General features: G+C 40.7%; 3 long non-coding RNA genes across 6 annotated transcripts in view; 2 read left to right on the forward strand and 1 right to left on the reverse strand.

Annotated features, from left to right (window-relative positions):
- Positions 1-14,310, forward strand: LOC121084461. Its single transcript, XR_005826739.1, has 2 exons — positions 1-1,169; positions 13,038-14,310. It is a non-coding gene; the product is annotated as an uncharacterized LOC121084461 (long non-coding RNA).
- Positions 1-15,761, forward strand: part of LOC121084459 — a 78,877-nt gene that overhangs the window by 9,707 nt on the left and 53,409 nt on the right. The gene's annotated exons all lie outside the window — the stretch shown is intronic.
- Positions 10,247-15,761, reverse strand: part of LOC121084458 — a 25,583-nt gene continuing 20,068 nt past the window's right edge. For all 3 annotated transcript variants that reach the window (XR_005826734.1, XR_005826732.1, XR_005826733.1), the window contains 2 exons: positions 11,735-14,461; positions 10,247-11,551 (listed from right to left, as the gene is read on the reverse strand). This is a non-coding gene — a long non-coding RNA (uncharacterized LOC121084458). The remainder of the gene's footprint in view (positions 11,552-11,734; positions 14,462-15,761) is intronic.

A 15,761-nucleotide genomic window follows, 5' to 3' on the forward strand; every position in this document is an offset into this window, starting at 1 on the left:
GCCACTGCATCCGTGCGCCGGCCCCCTGGTTAGAAAGTTTGAGGACCCCTGCTTTAAATATTTGCCTTCCAATAGGTACCCAGCCTTGTGTGAGGTTGTGCTGGAAATATATGGAGCAGGAATATCTTTGGCATGAACACTTCACATTCATAGGCAGAAGAAAGATGGAAAGAAGGGGAAAATAACAGAAAAATGAGATTTCTTTCACTAAACTTAAGCTGTTCAGGAGCTATTATCACTGGAGTGTGATAGGACAGCAGCCAGTGGACCCCATCTATCTTTACACACTTCTCCTGTGTAGGAAAGACCAGAGGGCGTTTAGCACTGAAGTGATTACAAATGAAGTCTCTATACTTAACTTTGGGTAGACAATGAGCTTTTAAACGGCTCAAAAAATGACAATGACTTTTTTTTAATGGCTGCAGTGAAGTGGGAGAAGTCCTGCCTGAAAACGTCCAGTTCGAAGTCAGGTGGCAAGTCTTGAGTCCTAGCTAAGAGTGAAGCCTGTGTTTCCTGAGCTGTAGTGCGATGCGTGGCCCATCCTGCCTCTGCTGACCTGAACTGTCTGAGCCTGCCCGCCTGGGAAGGAGCTAGCCAAATCCCACTGTCACAAAAACACTTCCATTTCCCACCATTGCCAGGAATACCTGAAGAACAGCCCATTTGTGTATTTCATGTTCTGATCTATGTTTAGCGCACTGTTACCCTTTTGTATTGATATGTTGTATAGTTTTTGGCTGTTCTGCTTTGCATCTTAGTCAGAATTGGCCTAAAAAACCCAAACCCACAAACTTGAAACCCCAAACCCATTGTGCAAATATTTTAGATCATTAAACAAGGCTTAACCCTGTCCAGGAGAAAAGGACTTCAGAGGTCTTATTATGGATAGTGTGTTTATTATTGTTATTCTGTGCTAGTTGCTCATCTATCCTGCTGGAGCATAAAAGACATTTTGCACTGTGTGTGCTGGTAGATATCTCAGTGCTTCATCTTCACGCAGCAGAATGTAGCTGGGTCATTTGAGGACAGAGTGTGGGTGGTGCTTGATAGTTTTTATAAACAAATCAAAATACCTCTGCTATCCCCAGTGCCTAGTTAGCTGTATGCTTTCCAAGTTCTCAGTGCTGAAAGCGTGGAAAGTTAGATACTCTCCCGGCAAAGAAACAGAGGTACGTGTAAGTTTGATGTATTTCATCTGACTTCCTAATGGTCTAACTCTTAAAATTCCCTCACTCCTACTCTATCACTGTGCATGGAAGTGCAAAATAAACATAACTTTTATCTTGAGGAGACAGCAGATAATCCACAAGACCACAGATGACAGAGGTGTTTCCAGGCTGCTTCTGCCTACACACTCTTTTGAAGCCTTGATATTCAAATTGCATCCATTTAGGCTCCCTTGTGCATTGATGGAGTAGGTGTTAGCTGGCCTACGGGAGATTGACTGGAGATAACAAAGGTTCAGGTCAAAAGAAGGGAACGTAATTTTCTCCACTTTCACACCAGTTCTGAATTCGAGACCTGGTGAGTCTGTCAGATGCTGTTGCTAGCTTATCCCATTGATAGCCACACCAGGCATCACCCTTTCAGAAGAATTTTTGTCCAGCTGTGTTTTAGTATAAGTGTTGGTGTCAGTCACAGTGTCTTGCACAATCTCATAGGCTTGCCTTGAACAGCACATGCTGGTATAATGTAATTAAAGGTATCTACTCCTTTACTTCCTATCTTTCTACTGTTACACAGGCTTCTTTATATGGGCTAGTCATGGGTACGTTTCACTGCTGTGATTTTTTACAGTGGTTGGGCCTTTTTAACTTAACTCGCTTAACTACTTCAGCAGTAGTTTTGTAACACACATACATTGCACATTTATCGAAGCACGTACCAGCAACTGCAGATATGCAATAAACTGATATAACTGCTCTTAGTGCTACTAATGTAGAACTTGACTTATTTGGTTGCCTAAGTATTTAATTGTATAACATCTTGTGGCCTATACAATTGGATTTAGTGATAGAAAATCAAGGCCAAAGAGGCATTTTTGGGAATTTTTTGGGGGATTATTAATTATTTTTTGGTGAAGAATGTTTTTAAAGCACATGAAGACAATAAGAGTAACACTTAAATCCATTTTCTGTAAGAAGGTGCCATCACCATTTCAAAAACTTGTTAGATGTGGCCTCAGAAGTAGTAGCAGGAGTTCCTGTAATAATTCTTTTCCCAGAGGCACCATGAGCCCGGTTTAGAGCCTGATTTATTCACTGATGTAAGAAATGACCCATGCTCATGAGTTAGTCAAGTGAGAGAGATGTTAAAGTGCTGCTAGCATTTCCTCCACTTCAGAAACAGCACAACAGCTCTTAAGCCTCCATTTCCCCCCCTACAAAAGTCCTACTTTTTAAGTCAAACAGGAATTTCTTCACAGTGCCAGACACCATATTTGTTTCTTACCTACCACCCCCTACACCAGTTCTGAAACCATTTGTCCCACCAGTACAACCTACTTCATCTTAGCAGGCCCACTAGCCATCTGTGGGCTCCTACATCATCAGCTTTTAATGAATGGGATTGTAGCAACCAAACCAGATGATTTTTTAATCACTCTGGAGACAAGGAGGGAATTTTTTAGTTTCTATTCACTGCAGGAATAGTAAGTAGCAGGAGAGAAAAGAAGAAAATGTCTGATTTTCTACCTCCCTGTGATGGTTCTCATTGGGACTATATAGCTGGAGTAACCTAGGACAACTCGAAGCTGTTATTCATGTCAGAGAGAACTGCAGGTCCAGGCTGCATCTGAGAAGCAGAGAAGCCCCATGGTCTCCTGTTGTCTACCCAGTTCTCCTGCCTTGAGTAGTTCCTAAGAGAAAATTTACCTTTCTTGTCCTTCAGAGCTTTTCCCACTCAGGAAGCTGACTGTGTGCACAGCTGAAAAGGAGAGTAATACTATAAAAAACACTTTGAAAGCAGGGAAGGAAAAATGCCATTGAGCCAAGTGTTATTTTGAGTCAGTGGAGTAGGTTCTGTTTCTTTCTGTGTGTTACACAGAGGTCGGAGGCACAGAGACATGCATACACACCCCTCCCTCCCCTGGCATCTTTTTTTTGCTGACTTCAGTGGCAGGTTTTTTTTTGTTCAAAGCCTTCAGGGTTTGAACCCTGTTTAACACCTCTCTGTTGAGCAATTCTGCTGCTCAACAGTCTATGCCTAGTCAACAAATTGTGCCTGTGATTTTGCAGTAGGATAACATTGTAGATAAGACACACCTACTGGGCACTTTCAAGTTATAATATTGTGTTAGTCATTGCTTTTATGTATGTTTATACACAATATCTGCCCGAAGGTATACATTGATTTCCAGCCATCAAGAACACATTTAAAATTGGCTGAGTGCTTAACCTTTGTTCACAGAAAGTGTATTTTAAGATTTTTTTCCCGTTAAGAATTATTAGCTCAGAAGAGTTTGATATGGCTATAATCATCATCATGATTATTGACTTAAACTAGAATTCTTCTAGTGATTTTATTCCTTTTATAAATTTGAGTTATACTTGTAATTTACCTTTTGTCTTTTAATAGTTGTATTCCCTTAATATGTATTGATTTAAGTGGATTCAACTGTATTTCAGGTAAAGATTTTCTGACAACTAAAAATAAAAATCTAATGTAGTGTTACTTTACTTATCTGGTAATTTTGAGAGTTTCTATAGTTAAAATAGGGAGGGGAAAAAAGGAAAAAAAGGGATAAAAGAAGATACAGTCTGAGATTCACATTGCAGGATTAAATGCTTAAATTCAGAACAATTCTGACAAGCCTCCTCTCCCAGTATGAGCTAACCTTGGAAGCACCTAAAATCAATCATAGCTTCATTTTTTTTCCGTCTTAGTTCCCCAGCTGCTGAAACCTAATTTTGCTTGGTTCATCATGGGCTGAACATCTAAGTGCCTGCTTTCTTCCTGCACGCACCTACCAATTCAGAGATGTGTAGAGCGAAACTCAAACTCCCTTCCAGTCCCTGGAGGTGAGGAACCCATTGGGAGGCTCCAACAACAGCCGTCACCCACCTGCAGCCACAGCATAAAGCCCAGCAACCGTGTGTCCCTCTGCTGAAAAGCACAGTGAGATGGAAGAGAAGGGATGCTGTTGTCTTCTGTTTGCATATTTTCCTCATGGGAAATCCATTCAGGTTGTGGCAGATGGTGTGAATGTGATCACTTTGCCAGGGTTCAAACTGGTTGTATCAACTTGCCAGGGGAGCACTGGAACAGGGCCATTTTGTGTCCCTCCTGTTAAAGCTCTGCAAAAAAGTATGAGGCTACAGAAGGGGAACCCATTGGTGAAGGAACCTGCAGTACTGATCCATGATTTCCCTGCATTTTATCCCAAGCTCCTTAATTTGTTAGGTGGAGTCGGAACTGTGGCCCACGTCATATCCCAGTACCCAGTTGCGGGGCTGCCTGCCTGAGATATAGGCTCAATTTTAAATCCCTCCTCTGCTCAATTCAACTAATCTGAAGTTTGCTGCCCCTGTCTTAATCGCCAGGGTAAATGGACACTCTTGTTCAGTTTTAGAAGAGACAAACTCAGGTATTTTACATAAAGCTAAGCAGATTCAGCTACTAAAATAGTGAAAAAGTAACCTCAGGAAGTGTCTAAACATGGCAGGCAGCTCCAAATCTCTATCATTTGATCAAAAAGGACCAATACCCAGGGATGTTTAAAAGGGTATCTCCTTGACATTGTCATAGAATGGTTTGGGTTGGAAGGGACCATAAAGATCATCTAGTTCCAACCCCCCTGCCATGGGCAGCGACACCTCCCACCAGACCAGGTTGCTCAAAGCCCCATCCAGCCTGGCCTTGAACACTGCCAGGGATGGGGCACCCACAGCTGCTCTGGGCAACCTGTTATAGGACAGTCCTAGGTGCTGGTGGTGATGCCTTAACTCTTGGCAGAGTGTGAGTCTGCTTCTACATCCAGGCCTTTGTCTCCAGCAGGGGTTTTTGTGCTTATTCATTCAAAAATTACCTGTGAGTTTATCGCTCTCTTATTTACCACTGCACATCTAGGAAGATTTTATAGACTCCAGAGGGAATTCCACTTGGAAGAATCCCATGGTATTTAATTGATTTTAAAGCAAAGAATTTTACTGCTGTGGAAGAACATTTTTGCACAGATTACTCAAGACCTATTTAGCAGACAAAAAGACCCTTCTATGGATTTTTAGACTACATACTGCATTCGTGATGCCGGGATCACAGCCTTCGCCTGAAAATCTCTGATATACAGGTGAAGCAGACAGCTTCAGTCCCTGTTTTACCAGACCAAGCTTCCTCTGCAGTAAGACATGAAGTCAATGGTAGTGTTAGGAAGAGATTGTGTTTTTCCTGATTCCATGCCCTGAGCTGTAGCTTTCCTTTTACTCTTCATGTTCATATTCTCCAGGCCTTTATAACTCTCAAATGCAGGTTGTATCAATGCCATGAGGTGAAAGAAAACTAGATCATAAAAAAATTTACAAGTTGTTTTACACCCATGATAGAATAAGGCAATCAATTATTTCCTCCTTCAAAACAACTCTGCCCATGTTCAGACATGGATTGTTGGTGTATTTCAGAAGCTGTGTAGCAGCATGAATGAATGCTATGATTCATGCCCCACGCCTGCACCTCAGGATTGATTCAAATGGCTATTATCATGTTTCAGAATGTGGTGGCGGTAAACACAAGGAAGATGTGCTATGTCTAAGAGCCTCCCATGTCAAAATACCCATCAGCTTTGATTGATACTTACTGACTCATGGCCATACAGGAGACATGAGATTTGTCAACTAGGATTACAGCGGTGTAATTATTTACACTCCCAAAATGTTCAGAATGATAAAGTGTTTGTGTGAAGTATCATGTTAATGGAACTACTAGAAAATCAATACCAGGATTGCGACTGGATGCCATTTAATCTATTTTTTTCTGGTTATATGTCATAGTAGAGTTTTCTTTATCCTGCATACTCATACAACTCTATTTGTGTCAAGTTCGTTGCAATAATTGCAATGACACTGGTAATTACAGACAGCACCATGCGCTCACTTCTGTTCTTCATAAGCATATATACTCTCGTCTCTGAAAATTCTGTCCATTTTTTGATTTGGCATCATTCTGTCTTCAGCATTTTATTTCATTGGGCCAAACCCTGCTAACCTTTCTACAGAAACTGGAGTTTTACCTGATTGAGAAGTAGTTAAGGTAATGGCTGAAGTGGGCTGAATTACCTACCCCAGACACCCTGTGCAATCCTGAGTTGTCCCCCATCTGCTAAAAGGGATAAACAATGCTTTTTGTTATGATCTGTACATTTTTGCTGAACCTTTTAGGGTCTCAACTGACTACTGCTAAGTGCTTTTACACCGTTTGAGACCCCAAATCTCTCTTGCAGGGCTGGCAGTGTTAAGATCGTCATAAGTAATAAACAGACACCATAGAATTTGGTCCATGGTTAAAATACCTGATGAACCACTTCTGTAAATACATCCTTGTGCTATATCTTTTCATGTCCATGGTAGGAGAATTTGTCCACTAACCTCTAAACTCATGAAGGCTGGAGTCCTCTTATTTGTCTGGCACACCTGATTGATTATCAAGATTCTACACAAAAGTAATAGACCTCTATAAATCAGCCTGAATAATAATAACAATTATGGTAATGATTGATACATGAGCATTTATTTGTGTTCCCCTCAGCCACACTAATGGGATTTTGATGTATAAATCTCTTCTCATTGTAACGAGATTACATAGTTCTGAATGCAAAAATGCTGTTTCATTTAATCTAAAGAAGAAAAAGTCTTCCTTTGGTAGAACTATGTAATGATATAGATCATGTTATACTAGAGATCTTATGGAAATGCTCAGCATTGATCTGATAAAAATTGCTATGGGGATTATAGATAAATTCTATTGTGTATACAAACATTCCCCTGGGAACTGCTGCGATACTGCCTACAAAAGCCAAGATTATGTGTTCATGAAGAAGCTGCACAAGTTAAATAGTGTGGGTTTCTATTCTTCATATAGAGCAAATGTAAGTAGCATATAATCAGGCAGAAAGGTCAGGAAAATTTTGTGTGTTAATTTGAATGGCAGAAACCAGCAAATCAGCAATTTAAGCACAAACTGTAATGTCTTTGGGACAGAGAAACTGTTTTTTTTATATATATCTGTAGGGCAACAGAGCACTGCAGATGGCTGGTGTCTGTGTTTCTACAGTGTTAGTGAAACATGAGTAAGACGTAAACCATAGTAGTGAAGATGCTGATCCAGCAAACAGTTAATTCCCATGACCATCTATTGAATTCAAAGATAGTAATCATGTAAGTATCCATGCAAGGATGTTTGTGTTGGTAAGTTCTAGGCTCAAGTGGCTCCTGCTTAAGTTTTCACAGGGACCCAGGAAAAACAAACACAGATTGTCGGGTATTTAGTTGGGTGCTTTAAAGGGAAGTGACCTCTCTCATCCAGGCTGGACTAGTTATTCTATCATTTTTTATCTAGGTGACTCATATCAGAGCCTTTTTTCCTCATCTCCAGGAGTTTCTAACAGTTCTATATTTTGTTGCTGTTTTCAAGCAGCCAAAAAATAAACAGAAGAACCAAATTTCAATGAAAGCTGTATTTGTATTGGAGCACTTTTAAAGTCCTGTAACATAGGCTTTTACTATGAAATTATCATGAGACTCATAAGAAAGAGTTACTGATGGGAAATTGGACTGAGCAAATGAGTTTTGAAGTCTACATGGGTTTCAAGCCACAACAAGTTCAGGTTTGACCACAGATGCATACAAACCCTTTCCAAATGATACACATTGCTTTTGGAAAGAATATATAAGGCTTTGACAGACTGTTAACTTTCTATTCCCCTCTTCACCCTTTGGGACACTTAGTGCACGGTTCTACTTGCCAAATTAACTCCCAATATATCTGTATTCCACGTCCTGCTAAAAAAACAGTTACTCAGAAAGGTGTTCATGTGTGCACACATACACACACACTTATATGAGGAATCTAAACCATTCTATAAGGACAGTCTTCCAAGCAACTGCTCTTGAAATCCTGACTGTTCCCAAAACTAGAGTAAAGACATTAGAAATGTAATTACCTTTTTAAATCTCTATTTTCAATTAGCGACATGCTTTGTGGTGTAAGGAACACAGCATGGAAAAAAAAAAGATGAGTTTTTCATCCTTTTTTTTTCCTGAAGGATGTGTCAGTACTAGAAAAAATTGCATCTATACTATGCAACAGTCTCTTTCACATACCTCATAGTGAAAGATGTCCCTTACCATGGTTCCAGCATTTTCTATACTCCACATATGGCAGTGTTGTGGGCAGGTATACATGGTGGTGGACTGTGGGCAGAGGCAAACTTGTTTTGCCTGTGTTCTGAGCAGAGCAACCAGAGGCTGGATGCACACCATTATCTCAGTGCTGAGCCTGAGCTAGTTTGTTCTCCTGAAAAGTGGGATGCATTAAGTAAGGCTCAGTGCTGGGATAACCAGGTTTAGATGGCTTCTGATTTTCTCAGTGTGGTCATAGCTTTTATGGGTCTCTTGGCTAATACAGTATGCAGACACATCCACAGATTACGTGTTGCATCGGTTTTAATCATTCAGTTAAGTACCATGAATCTATAGCTATAGGTTATTTGTAGTAAGGAAATGAAAATGAAATATTTCCTTCTGGACATTGTTTTCACACTCTTTTTCACTGTAGCCTGGTTGCACAGTGGCTCAGGAGGTGGAGAGGAGGGGAAAACAGCCAATAAAAACTGCTTAGAAAAAGCTCCCTGCTTTTGAGTTCCTATTCTGATGAGGCTGAAGTATCACCTTTGCCTCGCTGGCGAAAAGCATTGCATGACATAGCATTACTCAGCTGGGCCTAACTGTGTACAGCACTGTATTTACAATATATATACATATATATATATATTTACACCATTAGTGAACTCTCTCTAATCGCAGAGGAAGTGTGAGTGCAGACCTGGATGGTCCGAGCAACTCTGCAGTCTCTTGCTTACAAGACAGTCCTTTGTGCCTTTCCAGCCCACTCATTGCAAGAGGTATGAAAGAAACCTGTCTGCACAGGATTTATGGCTAGCAGAAAATGCACTCTCTCTTCCCGTCCATCCAAATCCTTTCGGGAAGCACCCATGTAGTGTAAGTGGAGCTCTCTTCCAGTCATCTATTTAGATTGGAAAGCCTCTTGGTTTTCTTGGAAGGCAATCACTTATGAAGTCCCCCTGCAGAATGCTGTTGAGAACTAAGCCATGGAAATTATTGATATAATCATGTTCAACCAATTTGTAAAGCCCTGGTGGGGGAGGGCATGAGGAGCCCTCAGTCTGACATTTAGAATTAATGCCAGGAAAGTTTCTCCTCCAGAGAAATGTTGAAAACCCAATGTTACTTATTTGCAGTCATAGTGAATGTACAGGACCTGACCAGCTAAAAGAATAGTCTAATCAAAATCTCATCGAATGCAGGGGGAAACGTCCCACCAGCTTCAGAGTTGAAATGTTGAATGTATTTCTCATCTGAAACAATGTAAGGAATTAACGATTAGAGAAGGGTTTGCAGCCTCCGCACAGAAATTTAATAGGGGCTGCTTACCCTGGTATTTTGATACTCAATTTATCCATTTTTATTTGGAAGATGAATCACCAGAGTGCCTATGCAACTTTCTTCTTCAAGGGAATTTAAAAATGCATCCTTTAATAAATTTGGCTCCTTACGTCATTAGCTTAATGACCACCAATTTCCATCCCAACCTGATTTCCCTTTCCTATTCATGGCCAGAGAACTCCTGAAGCTTGGCATGGTTTGGCTTCTGCCCATCTGCTTTTTGTGGTGTGTCCTGTGGTGACTGGTAGGAGAACAAACGCCGTAGGCTACTGTTAAATAAAGCAGGTCAAGGCTTGTTCTCTGGCCCTAAGGGCAAGTGGCACAGGATCTGCATGGCTCAACCCCTCTTCCCACCATCTCAGATAATATAATGATTAATCTCTATGGGCCACACTGTCTAGCACTTAAGTCCATGGTAGGGATGTGTTCAGGTTACTAGTGTCGCCAGAACTGCAGACGAGTGGAGGGACACTAGGACTGCCATTTCCACTGGCAGTGGATTTGCACTGTGGCCTTAGCACACGTCTGTGAACATGACCACCACAGGGAACTGACAGCGCCGTGACAGTGTGTTTGTTTAGAATTATCTTAATTGATGCTGAAACTATTCATTGCTTCCTGTTTATACAACCTCCAATAATGTCGAAAGATCAAACACAAAAACCTAGCCTGGCAATTTTCAAGAGCTGTCAGAGGGTATAACAGAAATGACTTAGATAAATGTGCTTTCAACTTCCATGAAATGTAAATGTGTGTGTAACACATCAGTCTGCCAGCCTTTATGGAAAGCTGTCCATGGATGCTTTTTTGTTCTATGAAAACATTAATTTCTTTTGCAATAGCATGAAGCCTGGAAATCTCAGTAATCAAAATATAAATCAAAATGTTTGAATATCTTTCTTTCCTGGATCTTCTATTTGGACTTTGAGTTTGGGATGTCTTCTCTCCAGGTCTGTGGTGGGGGTCTGAAAGCTCATTGACCCATTTTGGTGTTACAAAAGATACTAAAGACATGTATGTCCCATAAAGCTTTATCCAGTTAATCTATAATGAATTTAATGGGATTAATATAAATTAATAGATGTTTTCCCTATCATTATATTATCATTATTATGTATTGATTTGTGTTTTGTTAGTGCTTGGTGGCTTAGTGCCTAGGTACAGGATCATGTGCATTGTGTGGTTTCTTGTATCAAGAACTGGCCATTTTTCCAGAGGGGCAGAGTTCATCCCATGGACTTGACAGAAAACTCAGTTATATACCTTTACATGTAGGCATGAGGTATGTTAAAACATGTTTGGTGTTTGAGAGGGTGCGAAACGGCCTCTGGGGACATAACCATTGCCTTTACATCAGCTCTATAAACTTTCAAAAGCAGGAAAACTGATGCTGTCATTCCAATAAACAGAATTGATACAACTTGCAACTCCAGCTGAATGTTTTAACACTCTTCCTTGGGAGAAAAGAGGAGGGTTTGGCCTTTCAGTCAGGCATCAAGGTGCCAGCTGCTCAGTACGGGTGAGGCGAGAACCAATCTGCCAGTGCTTTTCCCCCAACTTCATTGCAAAGCCATGGAGCTTCCATCCATCAGCAGTTGGGCTCCGTGCAGCTTCTAGCAATCAAATTATGTGACACATAATAGTTTTGTTTGTCAACTGTGACATTTTTCCAGCAAAGCATAATATCATTCTCAGGTCTGGTGTTGGAATATGAGTAATTACAATCAGCATACTGTAACACCTTGTCTGGCTGTAGCCTTTTTCCACAAGGCTAAACGTTCTGATGCTGAACAGAGATTCAGAGACCTCTTTTGGTGGTTCCTTCTTCTCCAGATAACTTTACATTTGTCATTTCATAGACCTGTGCTTTGTGTTCCCTTTATGGAAAACAACAAGAACAAAGTCATAATATACTCTGAGATTTAAATAGGAAAAGGATGTAGTGGACAGTATAGCAGTTACTTCTGCTGAAGAATTTGGACCTACTCAGAGTGGTGGGTATCCTCCCAATAGGCAAACTAAACATGTTAAAGCAGGGAGCATTAACTGGGATTACTTACCTCCTCACGTTATGATTCATCATTTTGTCTTCCATTAAGATTCATTCTAAATGGCCACGGTGAAGGATAAATAGGAAATCATTCGTACCACCTGTGAACGCGATATGAATTACTCTAGGAAAAAAATCAGGTACAAGTATGTGAAAGAGAAAACCATTTTGGTCTTCAGAAGCAAACACCTTTTGATTTTCAGAGGCTAAATCCAGTGGATGCAAAGGGAATCATGTGAGGCTGTGATCCTTATAGCCAGGCCAGTGTTCTGCAACAGTGAGAGTCAGCGTAGCATTGAGCTTATCACTGGAGACACTCTGCAGCTTTCTGGTTGTATATTGTACACCTTTGACTTTTAGAAGAGATGATTATATTTAGATCCTAAAATCAAACATTGTATAGTCTTGTGGGAGAGGTTAAAAGCTTTCAAGTGGTTTTGTGTTCAGACATTGTAAAATAGATTTGTGTGTGTATACGCATATATATGTGTGTGTGTGTGATGATGTAGGTTGTTTTCAGCTACTTAAGATACACCCAGCCTTGTTTCTTGGGGAGGACTGAATTTTTAGATTTTTAGTCTGATTTCAGTGTCCCCAGTTGAGTGAAAACTGTAACATTGCCATGTTTGTCTCAGATCTACCACGGCCAGGCACTTCCATGCATGATGATGTTTTTACCTTAAAAAAAGCAAACAGGGAACACCTTCAAGATGTGAAGGAATCAGAGCTTCATTCCTGAGGGGAGGAGACCTGAAATATTTATAGCATTCGTGCTACAGCTAGCTAACAAGGGTTGGGGGAGGTATGCTTGATATCATCTGTCTTATCATCTGAGGCTAAGTTATAGTAATACACCCCCCCTTTCCCTCTCAGCTTACCTTTAAAAAAAAAAAAAAAGATACAAAGGAAATACTTTTCATGTCAACTGTATGAGGTAATGTGCAGTGTTTCTTCTTAAAAGCCAGGGAAGAACAGTAGCAGATGGGCCAAACATAATCCATTGCCATCGTTTCACACCGCAGTACAGGATACTAAGACACCTTTGCATAATTACTATTTTGAAAAGCAAACTGAAACTAATAAATTGCACCTTTTCCCCACTCCTTTCCCCTTTCCTCCTCCATCCAGCCCAGCTGTTTTTGAGGGTGCCCAAGCTTCCAATTCTGTTCCATTCTTTCTTACAGGATTTCTTCTCCATTTCTTTTCCTTTTGGGTTAACTCCAACCATTGTTTGCTTCACCTTTACCTCCTGCTTGTGATCCTTTTTCCTAATGTTTCCCGTTGATTCTCCTTCTCATTTGCCTTCTTTCCAGGTTGCCCAAGCACTTCAAGAAGTCAGCCTGTTTTTCATATCCCAAAGCCTGGGAATGGGAGATGGATTTCAGTGAGCCTGACTGAAAACCTCACTGAACTCTAGACACAGCTTCAGCCCCTTTCAAAAATAGACACAGGTTTTGAATTGATGAAAACCAGTGGTGTTCCATTATCTTGAAGTGACTGACACCAGTTTACACCATCTGAAGACCTCTTGTTAAATCCCACATTATCCACTGGAAACAACAGAAAAAACATTTGAATGACCTGGAAGACAGACTGACTCACTGAAGTCTCACCTTAGGATATGTGTGTGTTTTAGTGCTGCCACCTTCTACTTTCTGTGTGTGTCCTTCCCTTGTAACCTAGACTTTATTTTATTTCAACATAAGGGTAATGGTCCAGATTTATTTAATTTCATATAAGTTCTTCTGGTTACCTTTGCTGTTGGTTGACTTTAGACCATTTTTAGTAGAAACACTGAGGAAAAAGGGCCTTGACTACAGCTTGTAGGCTCTTCTGCAGTACCATGACTTACTAACATCTCCAGGAACATATAACTTCAGTAAGAAGGAGTACAGGAGCAAAGGTTCAGAGAATGAGAAGACAACTCCAATTTTAAAGAGAAAGGGACAACGAGAAATCTGCACATCCCCACATCTTGTAGGTTGCTGATGTCACCCAGGAGGCAGGAGGATAGTAGAAAGGGTGGAAAGAGCCAATACCATCTTTATCATCATCTTCTGAGCTATGTGTATGAATAAAATAATTACCTGGGATGGTGAAGGAGCTCCATGGTAGACTCAGAGTGTGAGATTACGTTTCCTGATTCCCATCCCTGTGTTATATCCACCAACAACACTGCCTCACTTAATGGGGTAAAAATTGGCTTCACATCAGGGTGGAACATTCTATGTCTCCACCACATTGACTGCTCCATCACTGAAAAGAGTTCTGTTTACAAACTCCACCACTGCACTTCTTACTGTTAAATTCCTCTTGGGTTAGGGGTGAGTCCAGGATGGTTGAATTTCAGCAGTTTGCTCTGAATTATATTTTAAGCCTTCCTGGACAACCACAGCATGTTGGTCCCAATGAGAGTAATTCCAAATGAGCCAGTAAGTGCTTTCATACAAAACGGCTGCTTTCAGTTCCCTATCTGTATAGCAAATTAGCCTTCACTTTTAAATTTTAAATTGTCAATTGTGATGTGATTCTGTATTTAGACCAGCTGTATCCCTTCACATTAATAAAAATAATGTTTCAATCGTTTGAAATTTCACGGGGTAAAAAAGTACAAAATACCCGTTGAAGTTGTCATCTTCTCTGTGAATATCAGCTCCACAAGCATGGATATCCCCAGCTCCTAGAGGTCATTCAGGTCCCTGAAGGGCTGTTGTGGACCCAGCATAGCTCTGCTTTCCTGTCCAGAAAAGACATATTAGCGATACAACTCCACAAGCTTCTGGGAACAAGCATCTCTGAGAAGTAGCCCTGTTATTTTTAGGGAGCAGAGCCATCCGTTAGTTAATGTTTGAAAGGAAAAGTTGGTTTTTTTTTTTTAAAATTAAAATATTTTTTTTGTTTCATAAATAAGAATTTCTTTAGTAAGAAATGTGTCTTTGAAATAAAAAATGAAAACATTTCATTCTGCAAATTTGAAAGAAGCTTTTGACTATTTTCAGTGGTTCTCCATTTTCTTTTGTGGCTGAAAACAATTCAACCTAAATTTGTAATTTTTGCATCAGCTGAATCTCTGTTTTTTGGATGGAAAAGAGCCTCATAACAGTGGGATATTAAAGTGCAGCTTCTAGAAGGAACAGAACTGTTGTGAGCATGTTTATGTTTACCATGCATTGCAGACTTCAGCTTTGAAGGAAGGAAGCTGTCAAGTGCAGTAAAGGCTGGATGCACCCTGGGGGCTGTAGGGTCTCCTGCTGGGGACTTGCAGCAGTGGGCTTTCACAGCCAGGGCCCACCTCACCACCCCTAGCCAAGGAGCAGGGCATGCAAGGGGGTAGCCAGAGGCAGCCCCGAGCATCAGGTATCTATCTCCATAAGACTGGAGATAGGCTGAGGTCAGACCAGAACATCAGGCTGCAGGTGAGGCTTAGGATCAGGTCCATTGAGGGCAACTGGGGTCAGACACATCCCAGGATGGCTGGTCAGGTCCATGGGGACAGTGCAGTGAATTAACAGAAGAACAAAGACCAGTGTTTCTACTGAGAAAAAAGGTCACTAACATTCCCTCTCATGAAACAGGAACATTGATCTAGTCCTCGTCTAATGAGTCAATGACATATATTTAAATGTTCTTGGAAGTCTCCTATCCAGTTGTCGACCTCCATGGGATTATAGCACCAAGCAGCGAGCTCTACTTTCATTGCTGCCTAAAGGCAGGAGAGACTCCAGCAGATTGAAACAAGGGCTGACCACAATTATAGGTGGTGTACAACAGAAAAATGTACAAGCACAACTGTGGTTCAGAATTAAAACTCAGGCAGATAAAATACTGCATTCCTCTGCTTCCAATTAGTATGAGAAAGATGTGTTCTTGGCGATTTCTCCTTTATGCTCATTTGAGAAAGAAGAGTTAATTTAACTACAGTTAATTTCATGCCCTCTATAATGTACCCAATTATATTGTCCTAATTATTTCAAGCCCTCATGTGCCTTGGTTGAGTGCCTTTTTTGGAAGAGGATATTAAATAACGATTATCCTCC

The sequence above is a fragment of the Falco naumanni genome, chromosome 3 (genome assembly GCF_017639655.2).
Source record: "Falco naumanni isolate bFalNau1 chromosome 3, bFalNau1.pat, whole genome shotgun sequence".
NCBI lineage: Eukaryota > Metazoa > Chordata > Aves > Falconiformes > Falconidae > Falco > Falco naumanni.